Source organism: Giraffa tippelskirchi, chromosome 3 (assembly GCF_054371585.1).
Source record: "Giraffa tippelskirchi isolate mGirTip1 chromosome 3, T2T-mGirTip1v1.2.pri, whole genome shotgun sequence".
Lineage (NCBI taxonomy): Eukaryota > Metazoa > Chordata > Mammalia > Artiodactyla > Giraffidae > Giraffa > Giraffa tippelskirchi.
The window spans coordinates 166,787,965-166,809,686 of record NC_137277.1 but is presented as its reverse complement, the minus strand read 5'-3'; positions in this window follow the sequence as shown (position 1 = coordinate 166,809,686).

The following is a 21,722-nucleotide window of genomic DNA, read 5'->3' as shown; positions in this document are numbered from 1 at the left end:
TAATACATTTTAAAATTTAATTAATTCATTTAAAATACATAAATAATGCATGAATAAATGTTCTGCATAACAAACTTAAATAATATAAAATTATATAGAAAACAAAATCATCATATGCATACCTCTCTCCCCATCTCATTTCTCTCAATAAAGGTAACCATTATTCATGGTTTGCTGTGAACCTTTCTGGTTCTTTTTCTATTCACTTATATATAATATCATTTTTATATTTTTCTACTATTGAAGCAATGTAATCATATTAGATAGAATTTAGAAACTAGAAGAGTAGAGAATAAAAGAACACCTGTAAGTGCCACTCAATAAAAATTTAGTATCCAGTTTGATCAACTTCTTCAAATTTTTGCTTATGCATAATTTTCAATAATAGTAATAATATAAAAGGAATGTATTCAATGCTTGGGTCAAAAATTAGCGTGATTGTGCATTTTGCTTTGGGGTTATATTTTAGTATTTTAATAGTGTATCTATTAAGAGTCAGACATTTGTGATATAGAGGAAAATGGATTTTGTTTTCAAGAAATGAAAAATATATTCATATTTTTTATATGAATATGAAAAATATATTCATATTTTGGGGGATACTTTGGGATTTTGGGGGGTACTGAGCCCCTTTTGGGTTACTCAAGATAGATGATGAATGTATTAGAAAATCATGAAAGCAATGATTTTTCATTAATGAAAGTCATATATAAAAATATATGATAAATAATTCTTATTTGTTTATAATGTTCAGATCTGTAGTTATTATTTATCTATGCTGTAATGTTTGGTGCCAGCTTTTATGTTTTTGTATGTAAGCAGATAGGGGTGAGTTTTTACACACAACATTTAAATATACTATATACTACAATGTGTAAAGTAGATAGCTACTGAGAACCTGCTGTATAACACAGGAACCCAGCTAAGTGTTCTGTGCTGACCTAGATGGGTGGAAAGGGGGTGGGGGTGGGTGAGAGACACAAGAAGAAAGTGATATATGTATACATACAGCTGATTCACTTTGTTGTATGGCAAAAACTAATATAAATTGTAAAGCAATTATACTCCAATAAAAAATATATGCATATGCTGTCATTTTTCAGATAGTAGATAACCACAGTATATACTTAAACCAATATTATTAGTAGTATTCCTAAAACATCTTTTTAAGTAATAGATGTTCACATCATGAAAAATAGAAAATATATAAAGCATGTTAATAAAAAAGAAAATAAGAGTTCCCTAAGTGCCAATATAGAATTATCCTCTTAATATTTTGGTGTCTGTTCTTTTGAATTTCCCCAGACATCTGTGCTTTTTGAAAATAATAAAAGACACATTTTCCTTAATATTTCTCATATTATGTGGTCTTTCCTTCTCTATCTCTATGAAAGCCAAGAGAATAATGAAGCTTTAATGGAGGTGTGTATTTAGCTTTATTTATCTTTCAATCAATGCTAAATCTAGATTCCTAATTTAATTTCTCAGGTCCTTAGATTTAATGCATTTCTATCACATTTGATTATATGTTAAAAATAAATACAGAACACTGCAAAGGACCAAATATGATAAACACTTATCTATTTACTACTCAAAATGCACAAATATTAACCCTTTTCTAAATGCTTCAGATTTAAAATTATTATTATAAAGCTGTAAAAAAAGTATTGTTATGAAATTCAAGGCCCTTGTGTCACTTTTCCCACCTCCGTCCTTCTCTCTTCCTCCCTCCCTTCACAGAGATGATCTCTGTCACGAAGTTTGCTCTGTAAAGTTCCCATGTAACAGCACATAAACTTCTGAAGGACAGCAGCTACGGACTTTGACTATTGGTATATGTTGATGGTAACTGCAATATTTGTAGTCAAATATTTGTTGAATGAATATTCATCCATAAACCATATTCTAACACATATACAGTTTTATCTAATATATAATATGTGTTCCTGTATATGTAATATATACAACGTATCTACTATATGTAGTGATATTTTTGTGTATTTTTCAACTCTGTATAGATGGCATCATACTCCAGATATACAGCAACTTTTTAGGTTACTTTTTTCATTTAGATATTAAGTACCATATAAATATGCATTATAAATAGCTCAGCAGGTAAAAAATCTGCCCACAATGCAGAAGATATAGGAGACTCAGGTTTGATGCCTGTGTCAGGAATGTCCCCTGGAGAAAGAAATGGCAACCCACTCCAGTGTTCTTGCCTGGAAAACGCCATAGATAGAGGAGCCTAAAGGGCTATAGTCCACGGGGTCACAATGTGTTGGCCCTGACTGAACACATACATGGCGTGGCAAATATTCACTGAGTATAGTAGTATGTATATATCTCATTCATCCATTTTAATTTTTCTCATCTAGTTCATGTTTACATTTATCCATAATAAGCGGTATCCATTTAAAGTGCACGATTCATTGTACACACTCATGAATCCACCAGCAAAATCAAGATATAACGTTTCATCACCACAAAAGATCCCCATGCCTTTTTTCCTTTTGTCCCTAGACCAAGGCAACCACTGATTTGCTTCTTGTCACTATAGCATAATTTGCATTTTATATAAATTAAGTCATACTCTATATCATTTCCCTGTTCCTGGCTTCTTTCTCTCAGGAAATTGATTTAAGATTCATTTTGCATGTATCAGTAGGTTTTTCCTTCTTACTGATGAGTGGTATTCCAACTCATGGACATAGCATCTTTTATTTAAACATTCACCTGTTACAGACATCTACGTTGTTTCCAGTTTTGGCTGTAATGAACTAAATTGCTGGGGACATTCATGTCATTGGGTGGACATGTTTTAAGATTTTAAAATCTAATATCTTAAAAACTACCAAACTGTTATTTATTTATTTATTTTGCTCCATTCTCTCTCTCCCTACTGGGACTCTATTTACCTGCATGTTAACCTTTTTTCCACAGTCTCAGGTCCTGAGGTTTTTTGTTTTTTTCAGTTTCACCTCTTTCTTCTTCTGTTTTTAAATTATTTTCAAGATTATACATCCAAGTTAATTGACACTTCTGTCATCTATATTTTTTTAATGCCTATTCAATAATTTTGAAACTTTATACATTATAGTCTTAGTACTTTTTCAAATTTTGTTTGCTGACTTCCTATGTTTTAATTCACTTCAAGTTTATTTTTCTTTATCATCTTCAGTTCAGATCATTTGGTCAGTTGTGTCCAACTCTTTGCGACCCCATGGACTGCAGCACACCAAGCTTCCCTGTCCATCACCAACTCCCGGGGATTCCTCAAACTCATGTCTATCGAGTTGTTGATGCCATCCAACCATCTCATCCTCTGTCGTCCCCTTCTCCTCCTGCCTTCAATCTTTCCCAACATCAGGGTCTTTTCCAATGAGTCAGTTCTTTGCATCAGGTAGCCAAAGTATTGGAGTTTCAGCTTCAGCATCAGTTCTTCCAATGAATATTCAGGACTGATTTCCTTCAGGATGGACTGGTTGGATCTCCTTGCTCTCCAAGGGACTCTCAAGAGTCTTCTCCAGCACCACTGTTAAAAAGCATCTTACTGACCATCATTACAATTAGTGCATTAAAATCTTTGATAGTTTCAATATTTTTGTCATCTTAGTGTTGATATCTGTTGATTATCTTTTCTTGGAAATAATTACACTTTCCTTTCTTTCTTTCTTTTTTTTAATATATATGCTCTGAATATTTTGGTATATTGAGAAAGCTGCACTGTTAACTCTGGGTTCTGTCATGTTGCTCCAAAAGAAGTATTGATATTCTTGTTTTAGGAGCCAACGAACTTGATTAGGCACAAATTTCAGGATGTCATGTTTGACCTTAGTGAAAATTTTAAACCCTAGTTTCTAGTGCTTTCAGTTTTTCTGTGTCAGCTTAGTTCAGGGGTCAGCCTAGGTGGGCTGTTTATACACGATCTAGGTGGCCCCTTCCCTCACTCTTTCATTTCTGAGACTCCTTGCTCTCTGGCAACTCTGGTTGTAACTGACTTCTTTCATGCTTGTCCCAACCAAAATTTTAGCTGCTGCCGCACATATAAGCACACACACATGCCACCATGACCACTGCTTTCAGGACAGTGCCCTCAAAAGACAGAGAATTCATTCTATGATCATTTCTTAAAGTTTTGACTGCCTTCCAAAGTTTCCTTGCTTTTGTTAATTCACCAGAGCCGTCTGGTAGTTGCTTGTGTGTCTTTTTCAGAGTTTATTGGTGCCATTTATGACAGAATCAGTTTTTTAGGGGTTTACTCATCCATAGACTCACAAATTCATTTTAACTGCTGTGTAGTATTCTGATGACTGGTCATGCCTTTGTTTATTTATTTCTTCATCTATTAATGGAACTATTGTTTTTAATTTTCAACTGTATAAATAATGTAGAATAAATCTGAATGGCATGTGTTTTTGTGCATTTGTATTGGAGGGTATATTTGGGATCTTAGGTATGCCCATCTTCAACTTTACTAGATATTGCTAAATGATTCTTTAATATATTTGTAGCAACTACACTTCCAATAAAGAGTTTTGCAACTTCCCATTTTTTTGCATCCTAACCAGTATTTGGTATTCTCAATTATTTCAGTTTTCAGTGTTCAAATGTGGAGAATGTTGTCTGATTGCTGTTTTTATTTGCAATTCCCTAATTACTAGTGGAGTTGAGCAAATGTTTATTTACAGACTATTTGCTTTATCTCTCCTATGAATTGCCTGTTCATAATTTTTTTTTCATTTTTCTATTGGATATTTGTCTTCTTATTGATTTATAGGAATGTTTCATATATTTCTTGATTTCTAGTTATTTGAATCACAAATATCTTCTCTCATTCTGTTGCTTACATTTAAACTTTACTCATGGTATAGCTACTAATAAAGACATTTTATATTTTCATGGAGTCAAGATTATCACATTTTTTATGAATTCTAGTTTGATGACTTTTGAAGAGAATCTCTCTCTCTTTTTAAAGTATGCATTCAAATATATTTATGAATACCTGTTTATGTTCCAGGCAATCTTCCAGACACTGGAGGATATGTTAGCTAAAAAATGTAGTAGAAAAAATAGAAGATACACAAATAATGAAACCTGTTATAATGAAAAATAAAATATTAGAAGGTATCTTAGCAACAGAGTTAAGGGAACAGGCTTTAGATTACCTGGGTTTACATGCTGGCTCTGCCACTTACTAGCTGAGGGCAATAATTTTAACATGTGTGTGCCTCATTTTCCTCACTCATAAAATGAGAAAGATAATAATGTTAGGTTGATAGGGTTGTTTTGAAGAATTAAGTGCATAATTTAATTATACTATAATATATTGTAGATAATATACATTATACATGTATACATATGTAGTTTATATGATAAACACAGTATATATAATTATATAATACTAACATATACTAAATATTTAAATAATATATATTATTATAAAATAAAATGCAATCAATACATATTATACTATGCCATATTATATATTCATATATACATATTTATATCATAATAAAATAAGTAATAAATAGATATACAAAATATATAATGATAAATATATATCATATATTTTATATGATATAAAATCTCTACCACATAGTAAGCTCAATATCAATGTTTATTAAATTATATAAAATACAATGAGATAATACTGGATAATAGATAGGGTCCTTTATTATAGATTTTTTATGAAAAACTTGACCAGGAGGTGACATTTGACCAGAGACCCGGATAAAATAAACTGGGAAAATCCTTTATGCTTATGCTGTAAAAACTTAAGATCTTATCCTATAGTTTCTTTTAATAACTTAAATTTTACATTTTCATTGTTTGTTTTTAAATCCATCTGGAGTTTAATTTCATGCATGGTGTGAAGTAGGGTTTTAATTATATTTCCTTCCATATGGGAGCCAGTTGTGCCAACAACATTTACTGACTAGTCCATTCTTTATTCTCAATTTAGCAATTTCATTCATATTTATGACAGTGTATACTTAAGAACCCACTGATCTATTTGACTGTCACTGTGCCAATGCCATGCAGTCTTAATTACTATGCATAGTAAGGTTTAGTACTTCATAGGGCAAGTTCTGAATTGAATTGAATAGGCCATCTTCTGAATTGTCTTGAGTGTTCTTGTTCAGTTATATCTTCATGTATGTCTTAGAATTTTTTCGTTAATACCATGTAGAATCATATTGGAATTTTTCTGAAATCACATTGAGTATGGTGGAGAATTGACACCTTGTCAAGTTTTTTTCTTCCATGGAAATGGTACAGGCACACAGTATTTATTAAATTCTCATTTTATGACAACTTTTAAAATTGTCTACATAAAATTCTTCTATAATTTTGTTTGGACTATAAATAAAGCTGAGCATCAAAGAATTGATGCTTTTGAGCTGTGGTGTTGGAGAAGACTCTTGAGAGTCCCTTGGACTGCAAGGAGATCCAACCAGTCCATCCTAAAGGAGATCAGTCCTGGGTGTTCTTGGTAGGACTGATGTTGAAGCCTAAACTCCAATACTTTGGCCACCTGATGCGAAGAACTGACTCATTGGAAAAGACCCTGATGCTGGGAAAGATTGAGGGCAGGAGGAGAAGGGGACAACAGTGGATGAGGTGGCTGGATGGCATCATTGACTCAATGGACATGGGTTTGGGTAGACTCCGGGAGTTGGTGATGGACAGGGAGGCCTGGCGTGCTGCGGTTCATGGGGTCACAAAGAGTCGGACACGACTGAGCGACTGAACTGATACTGATAATTTTGTTAACATTTTCTTAGGCATTTTTTTAGTTGTCATGGCTAATATAAATATCTCCATTTATTCAGTGCAATTATGTTTTCTAATTAGTTACTGCTTGTGTAGAAGGAGTTAACAAATTTTGATATTTATCTTGTATTCTGCAAATGTGTTAAACTTTCTTACTAGTTGTTTCTTACGAGTTTATCTATAGCATCTCTATGTTTTACTGTAAAGACAGTCAGGATAACTGTCTAATCATATACTTCTTTAATTTTTTAAGTGATTAAAATTTCCATTACAATTCTAAATTAATAGGAATTAGAAAGCATCCATCTAGTGTTCTTGATTTAATGGAAATCCTTTGAAAATAACATCGTTAATTATGTTAGTTGTAGGCATTTATTTGGTGCCATTTAGCAGATGAAACCATTCTTTCTATTCTTAGTTTTTTAGGAATTTTATCAAATGATTTTTTGGCATTTAAGGTTTTCCACTTTTACTCTCTTAATTCTTATTTTATTAAATTGGATTTATGATGTTGAATAAATATAGCACACATTAATCAAGTTATTTGATTATGATGTTTTAATATCTACTGCTGGGTTAATTACACGTCTTATGTTGAGGATTTTTGTGTCCATGTTCATAATTGAACTTTAATTCTTTACCTGTTTGCTGTCTGCTTGCTCCTTCTGCTTCTGCTCTGTGCATTGCAGGAAACATTTTCCATTCTTTAATGACCTCTGGCTTCTGAGAACATGTGGCCACTGAAAAAAACTTGTTGTATTATAAAGGATGGGGAAAAGGAAAAAGCAAGAGTGTTATGACTTCGATCTCTCTGGACAGACTGAATTGGCTTCCTGTTAACGCTAATCTTTCAGTGACTTCACAGTCCCCTCTTTGGCCTTTAAAGAATAAAAAATTTTTTTAATCATCTGTGTTACCAATTATCAATGATACATTCCATGTGCTTTAAGTATCTAGATTGATTTCAGGTTTTCCTAATGGGATCCTGACTGATGCAAATAAATACAGCTTAACTGCGAAGTTATATTTATTTGCTCTTCTTGTACCATTTGACATCATGACATAGTATCATAAAATGAAACCAACAGTTATCACTCTTCTTGAACATACTTTCTCTGAGATAAAAATTGGCACTGAAAATCTTTTATGGTGTCAGAAAAACTAAGAAGTTATGTTAAAGATAAATAAAAATTGTATTATCTTGTTTTCTCAAATTACATTTTAAAAGACAACAGAAGTTGGAATATGTGTTTTCAAAAATTTTACAACCATTTTCTTTAGAGAGGGAGTGTCTTCACATGAAACATAAAATACTCAGCAAATTTTCTTTATATGAATTTAGCTGATGGTCTTATTTGATTTCAATTCTTGTAGACTTTAGTTCTAAAGTTAAGGGGAAGACTTTTGTGCTATGTCTATCTTACAGGTAAAATTTTCACACAAAAGATGCTCATGTAACTCAAATGTGTCATTAATTTTGTTGTTGTTATTAAACAAAGATAATTTCCTTTTAGTCAATGGATGATGACTTTATGTAACTCCACCCAGCATTCCAACACCCCCTTCCCATACTGGAGTAAAGGAAGTCATTGGCAGATTTTAAGCTTTGTTATGCCATGCATGACACACAAGAGAAACAAAATCTGCCTGATGGAATATTTGGATGCTGATGCTTAAATGTGTAAGTAGGTAATGTATATTATTATACTAGGAGCTCAATTTTATCCCTTCTCTGTTATCTTAACTTCCAAACATTCCTGTTGATTCTATATACATATATTTTAATCACTGAAGAGGTTAAGGATGATGTTTTTTCCTTACTAGTAAGTATCACTATTTTAGTTCTTCTATGTATAGTCTCATCTAATACTCACAAAATCCTGTAATATGTATTATTGCAACCATTTGGCAGATGAGAAAACTGAGGCTCACAGTGATTAAGTTATCCCAAGTTCACCGAGTCTGTAAATGTTGGTTAATAGTTTAAAACAAACTTGCCTGACTTTAAATAGAATACTACATGATAGGTATCACATTACCAATAGACCACAGTTTGTTGTTTCTATACAAAGTCAGAATCTTCTATTCTAGGATTCTCTCCTACATAAAGGAGCATGTCAAAATCACTTTAGGGAACTTTTTATAGTATACAGATAGTCAGAGGTGGTCTTAAAATATTAGCTAACTACCTCCTTGCTTTACTACACTCACACTTGCATATAACAGCTGAATATCAATCTTACATATGTTTAAACTCACTCCTTTCTCCTGTGGTGTATGCATTAAGAATTTAATTTAATAATCCATGAGATTTTTTTTTTTTTTCAAATCATGACACATTTGTGAGTTTCCTGACATGTACTAGGAGGAAGGAGGAAAGCTAGGGAGAAGACACAGCCATCTGACCATCAGACACCTGCCATTCCCAGGTGTAAAATATGTGTGTGTTTGTTAATTATGAAAAACCATGCATGTTTCCATTCTCCATACACATGGGAGTCATCTTGTGTCTTCTCTCTTTTGGAGTACTCATTTCTACCTTTCTTGCGAAATACCCAAAGCCAAGGGAAAAATTTATACACTAAATCATAATTCTGGTTGATGGTAATTTTGTCCACAATAACTGGGGAAAATATAACAGATGATCTGCTTTGAAGTACTCATTTCTGTCCCTGGGTCTAGACATCCATTTGACTTTTCAACTGAGCATGAATATCAAATCCATAGGTTTGATTAAACTGAGACAGAGACTGCCAATTCATCAATCCACTGTAAACCTTCTCCTTGGGAAATCAGTCTCATAAGGCACCAAGTCTTTGGCAGGGTCCAGAGAAGTTATGCATTGAGGGATTTATCAGAGACTTTTATAGTGGAAACCAATCTGTGAAACCAAAGGGAACTTTAAATTGCATAGTGACTGTGGAATCATAAACAAGGGCTAAAAATCACGAGCTATTGAGAAATCATTTCTCACTTTTTGCAGGAAAAGATACTTTTGTACTCTGGTTGAACAATCTTCCTCTTTGGAGCTATACTGGGCTAATACCAATACTGTTTTTTTCTTCTGATCAATTTTTCAAGATGCTATATTCCTTTTTGCAGATTTTCTGATTTCCATTGTGTTTCATGATTTTCAGATATCACTTTCTTCATCTTTCCAGTTTTATATCAGCATTCCTATTTAATTTCAGGGAATTATTCCCTGAAATTAAGCAGGAATTATGACTTTACATATTCTAGGTCATGCTTATAAGTGTGCATGGTTAATTCTTGGTGCCAATTTATTCTCTAGCTTGGCTGGAGACTGCTTGTATTTTGCATTTAATTACATCAGGGGTGGAATGTTAATACATGTTGGTTCTTTCCCAAGATCACTAGTCTGGGAATCAAGAATCTTAACAAAGTTGACTTAACCTCTTTGAGCCTCAATTTCTCATTATTAAAATAGGGAGCTAAAAGTAAATGTATTTCTTGCTTTTTTTAAATCAAAATCTTCAGTAGTACTTGATATACAATATGCACTCAACAAATTATTGTTAAATTAAATTGCATTATTTATTTTCTCTCTCAGTTCCATTTACTGAAGCAAGAAAAATTTCCATATCCTTGCTGTTACTTTAATTATATAGAAATACTAGCAGGGCCTCCTTTAAAGTCAGGAGAACATGACAGAATCAAATTATGAGTGATATAACTCCAAAATGAATGTCAAAGGAATTTCAATTTTAATATGATGACATCAAAGCTGTTTTATGAATTACATGAAAAAAAATCAGCTTCCTTACTTCAGTGTTACACCCTTTTTGGACCAAAACATGAATTACTTGGTTTGATTACCCACCTATTTACTGCACTTGGCTCTAAATGACTTTTGATTATTTCCAAAAATCAAATCCATCTTCAAAGGGCAGAGATTTCTTAACATTGAAGGGATTCAAAAGATTATGCCATAAGCTCTGGTCTGAAGGCAACAAAAAGAGGACCCGGCAGTTGCTTTGTTATAAATTAATAAGCAATGACAACAAAAATTTGGAATACCTGGATTCTAGCCCTAGCTTTGCAAATAATTAGCTGGGTTTTAGGCAAGTCATTTCACTATGAATCTCAGCTTCTCCATCCGTATAATGAAGTATGTGGGCTAAGAGATTCCTTCCAACTCTACTATTTTAATTTGAATCTAGTAGAAAAATGTGGGAAATGCATTGTTTATACATGGAATCACCCACGTTTGTGAAAACTTTGAACGTTATTTATGTTACTGTTATTGTTGAGTGGTTTCAAAATTTATTTAGAATACTTTAAATGGGAAAAAGTAACAAGGAATTGAATGATAATCATTATTTTTTGGTAGGATTAAGAAATCATTTTCAAAAGCCCATAAAATACCGTGTTGTAAACATGGAATTTAATATAAACTAGTTGAAACAACAAAGAAAGGTACTGGTCTGTGTAATTAAAATGTCCAATGGAGGATCTGCCTTCCAGCTCTGCTGGATTCAAAATTTAGGCAGTGTCTTTGGAGTCCTAGTTTCTCCCTCTCTGTCTTGCCATCCATATAGCGGCCATTTTCTCAGGCTATATAAGATGGATCCCCTGCTGGCTCCAGCTCTCCTCTTAAAGAGACAAAAAGTTCCAGACTTCAGACTTATTTATGCTAAAGGAAAGAGAAAAATTGGGAAAGGAGTACATCAAGCTGTATGTTGTCACCCTGATTATTTAAATTATATGCACAGTACATCATGTGAAATGCTGGGCTGGATGAAGCACAAATTGGAATCAAGATTGCCAGGAAAAATATCAATAACCTCAGATACGCAGATGACACCACCTTTATGGCAGAAAGTGAAGAGGAACTAAAGAACCTCTTGGTGAAAGTGAAAGAGGAGAGTGAAAAAGCTGGCTTAAAACTCAACATTCAAGTAACAAAGATCATGGCATCCGGTTTCATCACTTCATGGCAAATAGATGGGGAAACAGTGGAAACAGTGACAGACTTTATTTTGGGGGACTTCAAAATCACTGCAGATGGTAACTTCAGCCATGAAATTAAAAGACACTTGTTCCTTGGAAGGAAAGCTATGAAAAACCTAGACAGCATACTAAAAAGTAGAGACATTACTCTGCCAACAAAGGTCTGTCTAGTCAAAGCTATGGCTTTTCCAGTAGTCACGTATGGATGTGAGAGTTGGACCATAATGAAAGCTGAGTGATGAAGAATTGATGCTTTTGAGTTTTGGTGTTGGAGAAGACTCTTGAGAGTCCCTTGGACTGCAAAGAGTTCAAACCAGTCAATCCTAAGGGAAATCAGTCCTGCATGTTCATTGGAAGGACTGATGCTGAAACTTAAACTCCAATATTTTGGCCACCTGATGAGAGGAGCTGACTCATTAGAAAAGATCCTGATGCTAGGAAAGATTAAAGGCAGGAGGAGATGGAGACGACAGAGGATGAGGTGATTGGATGGCATCATCAACTCCACGGACATGAGTTTGAGAAAGCTCCAGGAAATGGTAAAGGACAGGGAAGCCTGGCATGCTGCAGTCCGTGGGGTTGCAAAGAGTTGGACATGACTGAATGCCTGAACACCAACGACAAAAGAAAGAGACAAATCTCATCTGAGATTCATTCCCTGAAGCCCCCAAATATCTTCTATTAACAGGTGAGCTCTGATTAGGTAGCATGCTCCTCTCTGAGCCAATCACTGAAGTCATTGGAATCAGACAAGAATTTTTATTGAAGCCAATCAGTACTTGTTCCTTGAGCAGGGGATGAAGACATTTCCAAACATATGTGATAGCGAATGGGTAGGATGAGGTTCCTCCAGCGAGAAATTTTTACTTGAAGGAGGGGATATGGAAGCTAGAGAACAAATACAACAAATGCTTATGACATAATATTAAATAAATAACAGTTAACAGGTGAGCTCTGATTAGGTAGCATGCTCCTCTCTGAGCCAATCACTGAAGTCATTGGAATCAGACAAGAATTTTTATTGAAGCCAATCAGTACTTGTTCCTTGAGCAGGGGATGAAGACATTTCCAAACATATGTGATAGCGAATGGGTAGGATGAGGTTCCTCCAGCGAGAAATTTTTACTTGAAGGAGGGGATATGGAAGCTAGAGAACAAATACAACAAATGCTTATGACATAATATTAAATAAATAACAGTAACCAAGATCTGAAAAAGATCTGCAATAACACCTTAATATTAATAGCACTTTGTAAGTTATGGAGTCCTTTTGCATAGTTGACTTCCATAATACCCATGTAGAAAAGGCAGGACAGGAGCTCCAATTCCCATTTTACTGATCAAGAAATCAAGACTCCGAGGATACAGTTCTGTTAGTGATAGAACTAGCTACTGTGAAATCTCAGGTTTTTTAATCCTAGAATGCCAGTGTTTTTCAGATTCCCCATGTTCAGAGTTTAACTCCACCCTCTCAGTAAATTCCTTGACTTCACTAAGCCCTAGTTTCATCATCAATAAAATGGAAAAATTACAATGCCAACCTAATGCCTTTGTTGTATGAAAGAAATGAGCTATTTATTTATTTAAATAAATAATTCTGCACAGTGCCCAAAATAGAAAACATTTAGCAAACATTAGTTTTGGTGTTTTTTGTTTGTTAGTTTCACTGTTTGTAAACATTGTTTGTTACCATCATTATTCCATGATAACTCTATCAAAGAACACTCACCATAGAATCCATTTTGTATCCCATGGATACTATTGCTCTGGATCATCTCACTAGCATTATTGTAACTCATTTAAATATAGGCCTGAACATTTCCTTATACAATTTGCTTTATACGGTGATTTACTGATAACTCCTTATACATTGATTGGCTGGGAATTGGACCAATTATATTTATTGTAACATTTAAAAGTGGATATTTGTCATATTTTCTGGCTTCTCAGAATCTTTTTATCTCTTTTCTCAAGTCTGGAGACTTTTCTATGTTGTAAATCCCACCTCCTCCTTGCAAGTAATTTTCACTTCCCAGCTTTCTTTGAGCCTCAGGCCCAGGCCTATAGTATGATGTAGGATCCAGCCAGCCCAGGAGCTGTATGAGACTTCAATTTAGAATTGAGCACAGTAAGGTGATAGTTGTCAGACTCATCTTCTGGTGAGTGGCTGGTAGGCTCATCTGATTCTTGGGGGGCAGTGGTGGTAGAGTTTTGGATATCTAGTCCAACACAGTGCCCGGGAAGCCACAAAAGGGCTGTAAAGAGATGGCAACCGTGCTTTTTCAGGAGAAGTCCCAGAATATGATGAGATTTTTCAAATCGCATTTCTGTATTGGCTCATGTCACCAAAACTTCCAGCAGGTCTCTTGCACAGCATTTACACTTGGTTCACTGGCTTCCAGTAGACTTGGTAAGCCTCCAGCACCCTCAATAAATTATTGTTCTACTTGGAGTGAGCAGAGTGGATATTGTTGTCTGCAACTGGACAGTTGACTCATGTGTTGAGGTTGTCCCCAAGCCTGTCACACTTCTCCTTACTCCTCCAGCTTTGAGAAGATTACCATGTGGTATTAAAGCATGTCCTTACACAGGGAACAAAATGAAATGAAGGACATAGTTTGGTAATGATGGTATTTAGTGCAATTGATGCTGAGTATTTCTTGATTTTTTTTACTATCAAAATTTCCCAATTACTTGGGTTAATAGCATGATTTTTTTTAATGATCAGGGAAAAAATGAAATTTTAAGGCTACTGATTATTGTACATTTTGTCACAAACTGCTTCTCTCAGAAGATAATTTTATCATCGAGCCACACATCATGAGGTTTTGAGTACTGCCCTTTACTCCAAAGAATTCATAAATCTGAATTAGTGTCTTAAACAGCCTTTCAAATAAGCCTGTGCACTCATGGACCTTTTAAGACTAATCAGACATAATTAGTGGTATTTCTCTGCTGTTTCCATTTAATTTTCTGGTCTTTAAACATCAATAAGCCAGAGATGTGGATAATTTCTAAAGTGTAAGAAACGCTCATGCCACTTGGGTTTTGAAAATGTTTCCAGAGCTCAAAAGTTGTTCGTAGTTTTGTGACTATTTGAGTCATGAAGCTGAACTCGATGGATCACATTTTGCCATTGTGTATCTGTTTCAGAATAATGGAGCTACGTGTAATTCTTTTCCATATTTCTTATCTCTTGGCAGAATTTCAAGATAAATATTTTCCATTTAAACTCACACCTCAAAAAATGACCGTAAGAGAAATATTGGCAATTCCTAAGCTGCTCTAGGAAAAAAAAAATTAAATGGAAATGAAGAAAGAAAAGACCTTTGAAAATATCAGTGTGTGCATGCTTAGCTGCTCAGTCGTGTCTGATTCTTTGTGACCCATGGACTGTAGCCCACCAGACTCCTCTGCCCATGAAGTTTTCCAGACAAGAATACAGGAATGGGTTACCATTTGAAAATATCAGTAAATTCTTCCAAAGTTGATTTATATTAACTTATTTTAAATTTTGTCTGACTGGTGAGCCAAGCTTTTGTTCACACTGATCAGATAAATTTAAGTAATCTGATCATATGCTTGTATGAAAGCTATGTATTCAATATTCAATATTCACATATACCTTAAAATATCCAATTGTCTCATAAGGTTTATAAACAAAAACAGTAGTTCCCTTCTTCTTTCAAAATTTAATAGTCCCATTTCTTTGAGATAATCATTTTGAGCTCTTTCAGTTTCTTCTGGAAATTAAATCCATATTCTTAAATAACATCCTTGTAGTGATTTTATCAGTATTATACATAAGCTATTGAATATACATAAGCTATTTATAAAGATAAATGGGAAGATTTAATTATCTTATACCGCATAGACACATACCTCCTCCACTTTCAATCTCTCCTTTTATCTGATTGTGCATATTTATATGAAGTGGCTTCTATTTAGCCAAGAAGTATCCTATGATCACGTTTCCTTTTTCATACAATCCTTTATTGTTCCTGAAGTTCATAATCACTTAATTTTTTCTTTTGCTTAAGTTTTATATGTACCTACTGCAATCTTTTCCCCAACCACTCCAATATATCTATTAAGTGCTTATCTGTAACGTTTCCAAGTATTCAATTCATCTGATAATCCATCAATCCCACTTTCTTCTGGGGGGACCTCAATTTTGTTCTCTAATCTGGGATGCTCTTTTGGCATCTTTCTCCTCCAGTTAAAGTGGAATGTCCTTGGTATCTTCCTGCTCTCATCTGGAAGGGCCTTCTTATGACCTGTACTGTCATATGGAGATTACCTGCTGCTGCTCTCCTAAACAGGAAATAGCATAGAGAACATGAAACAGAAATGACTTGCTTGGTATTGACTGAAATAAGCATAGAATTCACATCAGTTATTAATGTATCCATGGAGCACAGAAGAATGGCTTAAAGTGATCATGAGGACATATAAAGAAGTTTTCTTCTTCCATATTTCATATTAAATGTGAAATTCATTTAGATTTCTGTATGAAACCACTCTTTTCTGATGCACATTGACGTTGTTCTTTGAAAACAAATTGTTGCTTCAATAGGTTTTCATTCTCTAGGCTAAAGCAAAATATCTAATGAGACCTCCAAAGTTCCTAAGGCCCTTTATCATCTGGTTAGCCTCTCAAGTGCCACATGGCTCCATTCTCTTGCTCAGTCTCTGAGCATTGGCAATACATCTATTCACTTTGCCTCATATGTGCCCCACGCCCCGCTTATACATGGGCTGTTCCATCAACCTGGGATACTCTTCAACCAGCTCGGTACCTCTCCTTTACCTTGTTAACTCATTTACTTTTACCTTGACCTCATTTCCTTGCAGAAACCTTGGTGAGCTCTCCGTCAAGTTCAGGGTCCCAAGTTGTATGTTCTCCAAGGGCCTAGGACTTCTTGTACATTGTCTGACCACAGTGTGTTTTTACAATGTGTGTGTGTGTGTGTGTGTGTGTGTGTTCAGTCATGTCTGACTCTTTGTGACCCCATGAACTATAGCCCGCCAGGCTTCTCTCTCCATGGAATTTTCCAGGCAAGAATACTGGAGTCAGTTGCCATTTCCTACTCCAGGGATTGAACCTGCATCTCTTGCATCTCCTGCATCGGCAGGTGGATTTTTTTAACACTTTGCCACATGGAAAGCCCATGTCTTTACATATTTGTTGATTTTTTTATTATATAACTCCCCCAAGAATTCATTGGTTACATGAGAACCGGGCACCATGTGTGTTTAGACTCAACATTAATTCCTCAAGACCTAGCATAATCCCTAGAAATAGAAGGCACTTAATGAATACTGACATGACTGGATAATAAATACATAGCAGCTAAATAATTAAAATTTGGTAAGAAATAGGCATCTCAGTGTGACTCTGTTTGCTATACCTTGAACACAAGACAGTGCCTACACGTGGTTACCGTTTAGTGGATGTTTCTTGAATTAGTGCATTAATTGATGAAATTTAACTTGGTAGCTTCAAAGTAACAAGTCATGGTAGGTTTGACTCCAAGAGAAATTTGAATATGGGCATATTTCCTTCCAAATCCCTAAGGACCCAAATTATCATTGAATTCAGAAGCATGTCCATTTTGCTATTACTTTTAAATTTGTCTAAACAATTCTCTATTAGACTGCATCTGCCCGGTTAAGAAAACTAATTGGATCCAGATTGTAGAGGTTCATTTACTATTGTTTTGTGTTATTTTGTTATGCGATAAGTCTGTGAGGTAAAGCCATCTTCTAGATATCCTTAGAAGAACTCTCAGGTTTTTACCTATGGCTTATTTGCTCCTACTTTACTACAGTTTTAATCACCTTGGTATCTACCCTCAATTTTGCAAATTAAAAGGGAAGAGAGTTTATTAAGGAATGAAAGAGAGTTGATTGCAAAGAAGGTGATGGAAAATCTTTCAAAGGCAAACACAGTTAAAACACACACACACATAGAAACTGGAATGATTCAATTAATTGCCAAAGTGTTCTACATTCTTCTGTTGAATTTAAGGACATTTAAGTAGTATTAAAGTAAATGATAAGCGTTAAAATGCTTTTGACTAATTAAGAAATAACCAACTCAGTTTAACACACAGGGAATGCCTCATCCATTTTCAGAATGTTTCAATTCAGTGTAATTAAATAACACAGTTCCAGGACTTGAGGGAGTTTACCCTCAGGGGTTTCCAAAGCTTGACTTTCTGGAAGGATCCATTCCCTAAGGAATCTGAATGGCCAAGGTTTTATTGTACTTCCTGAGCTAAATTTCCTGCTGATAATAAAAAAAATAGAGGGTTTCCTGTTTGGTTTCCCTTGTTTGTATGTTTCCATAGAACTCATGGTGGTGTAGAGTTTAAAGTGACCAAAAATATTCCAAATATGAAGAAATCCCTTTTCCCATGTTGAGGACTGAACTTTGAAATGGTGTATGTAGTTGCATATATTGTTTTTGCCTATGCAGTGATAATGTTAGTTGAATATTAAAAACTATTTGAAGAACAAGAAGAACCAGTAAAATATTGGGACTCAATCTCTTTTAAGTACTGGAAAGAAGAATACACTGATGTTTCCATTGAACACACCAAATTAAATTAGAAGACCTAATGATTCAAATATGAATCCTGTTACTAAACAGAGGTGACATGAACCACCTTGGGCAATAGTGTCTTTATGGATTAAAGTGAAAGTGAAAGTCACTCAATCGTGTTCTACTCCTTGCAACCCCCATGGACTATACAGTTCATGGAATTCTCCAGACCAGAACACTGGAGTGGGTAGCCTTTCCCTTCTCCAGGGGATCTTCCCAACCCAGGGATTGAATCCAGGTATCTCTCATTGCAGGCGGATTCTTCGCCAGCTAAGCCACAGGGAAGCTTATGAATGAAGAAGAAATACTAACGTTTAGCCTATCAGGTTGCCAAGGTTTGCTGCTGTTGTTCAGTGGCTCAGTCGTGTCCTACTCTTTGTGACCCTAAGGACTGCAGCACGCCAGGTTTTCCTGTCTGTCGCCAAGGTTTGGATAAACTAAAGAAGATATTAAATACAAAGTGGGCTTTAAAAAGAAAACAAATATAAATGTCAATCATCATGTTTTGGTATGCTCATGATAGCAATACAGATACATTGGTTTGGGCATACTGGCTTTTAACAATGCGTCTTGCTTTTATTAATAGCCTAGTGAAATCAACTAGGTATAATGGCTTCAAAGAAGTATGTTGTCAACAGTAATTGGCATGATTCTTATTCTCCTGAATTCTAATTTACTGGATATGGGCAAATTTCTTTCAAGTCTTAGGTCTGTTTTAGTTGCTACCCACATTGCTGAAAATTTGGAACAATGCTAGCATGTTCAGATCAGCCAAACTGGGGTGGAGACACCTTCCCGTGAATGCACACAAACCAATGCCATGGAGCTGGAGGTGAAGAGATCTGCAGTCCAATTCCTTTGTACGTGCATATTCCTTTGTTATATATTAACAATGCCAAACCAATTTAATTGTTCTAAATAAAATAATCTATGAATAAAATTGCCAAGGCATTCAAAATGCCACAAGTATTTACAACACAGATGAAAAGTGCATGTCTGATATGTCGCAGTTACCAGATTTTTAGTGCAATTGAATTGTGCTGACCCTTTGCAGTTGGGGACTAATTAACTAGACTCCTCTTAGATTTCATTATGGACTCTGCTAAATGGAAGGTCCTTATTATGCTTTTGAATTTGGAGAGGCAGGATGTGTGTATTTAGATACAACAAATGAATAACCTTGCCAGAAATTGCTCCCATCAAGAATTTTTTTTTTTTAGCCATTCTTGCTCTACAACTGGCATTGCATTATCTAAAATTCATATTTTCCAGAGATGCTAAGAAATTCAAGTTGTCACAAGTGGGGAGAAACATCCTTGTATTTCTCAAACACATGCGAAGGGAAGAATCTTATAGGTGAAGAAGGAAAGCAGATGGTCATTACCAGGTAGTTATGAAACCACACAGAGGAGCCAGCATCTTTCTCACTTATTACTCATCATCTGTGTCAAGGAACCGACATTCCAGTGATGCAAACATGATGCTATTCTGAGCAGATAGCTCACGATTAAACCTGCACCTGAGTTTTGGGACGATGTCAGGGATGGATTTATAGGGGGAAATGATGAAGTCTTTCCTTTTGTGAATCTTGCAGCTCTGTTAAAGCAGGCTAAGTGAAGAAGTAGCCAAAATTACTCCAAAATCCTTCAAAATTCTTCCACCTTATAAGTGTTCCAGATTTATATGGCAACAGAAAATGACAAGAAAATAAAGATCTCTGATTTGTCAGTCAGCAAGCTTGTAGGCATAAAGCACTTTAGGTAGAAGACGCTGACCAAAAACCTGTCTATTTTCCTTATTTTCTTCTTCTCAATTTTCTCTCTTTCAGTAAAGTATCCCCCCATTTTTCTAGCTAATATAAGCCTGGGTCACAGCGCTAAGTTAAATGGGACTGGAATTTATTGAACAAGTGACTACGTCTTATCTTTAGTAGAAACTTTTTTTACCAAGGCCAGAAAAAAAAAAAAAAGTATTAGAAAAATAACCACCATGTATAAAGAAATTATACATATAAGAGTGATATTAGTAGCTATAAATCAGAGTTAACATAACACAAAAAAAATTTGGGACATTATTTTCCCTTTTTCATTTTCTAAGTCTCACTGCCTACGTCATCATTTGAAAGCCATTTATAATCTTGCCAACAGCACTAAGAATCTTCTGCAGAGAACAGGTATTAGAGCTTAGATCTAATAATATCCAGGAGGTAAGGGAGGATCCATAGATTTCCATAACCTATAAACAAGCATTGAATTTTTCCAAGGTAAAGATGAGCCCTGATTGCACTCTGAGATGTCTGATTTAAAAATCCAGCATTTCCGTCATGTTGCTTTATTAATTCCTAAAATCTAGGAAATAGGAAAGAGGATGAATGCTGAGATTCTTTCTTCCTAGTAAATGCTTTTAAACTTATCTATTGTTCCTTATTTCCTTGTTCTTTCCCAACAACATTGTAATTAGGGCCAAATTTAGCTGATCTTTCTATGAGCGGAACAAAGAAGTTTTGAAAGACAGCCATAGAAAACTGTTAACACTAATGCCAAATTAAAAATAATTATTTAGGATTTAGAAGTTTCACTTTGAAAAGTTAAGTTTAATAGGTTATTAGTATGGAACCAAATAGTCCCCAAAAATTTTAGACCAGAGTTTGGCAAACTATGGCTGTGGAACAAATCTGGCTTCCTACCTTTTTTTTTGGTAAAGCTTTACTGAAGTGCAATCATGTCCATTTGTTCATGAATTTTTGTTGTTGTTGTTGCTTAGTTGTTAAGTCATGTCCAACTCTTTGTGAGTCCATGGACTGCAGCATGCCAGACTTCCCTGTCCTTCACCATCTCCTGGAGTTTGCTCAAACTCATGCCCATTGAGTTGGTGATGCCATCCAATCATCTCATCCTCTGTTGTTCCCTTCTCCTGCCTTCAATCTTTCACAGCATCAGGGTCTTTCCCAATGAGTTAGCTCTTTGCATCAGGTGGAAGTGTCTATGGTTATTTTCTCACTATAATTGCAGAGTTGAGTAGTTGTAAAAGAGACCATTTTGTCTCCAAAGACCTAGATTTTTACTAACTGACACATTACAGAAAATAGATGGCCAACTCCTGTTTTAGGCATCACCAATTTTTATTAAGGGCTGCCCTGGTGGCTCAGATAGTAAAGAATCTGCTTGCAGAGGTTCAATCCCTGGATGGGGAAGACACTCCAGAAAAAGAAATGGCAATCCACTCCAGTATTCTTGCCTGGAGAATTCTATGGACTGAGGAGCCTGGCAGGCTATAGTCCATGGGGTCGCATAGAGTTGGACACAACTGAGCCACACACACACAATTTTTTTTTTTTAATTTAAAATTATCTCAGAATACAAGGATA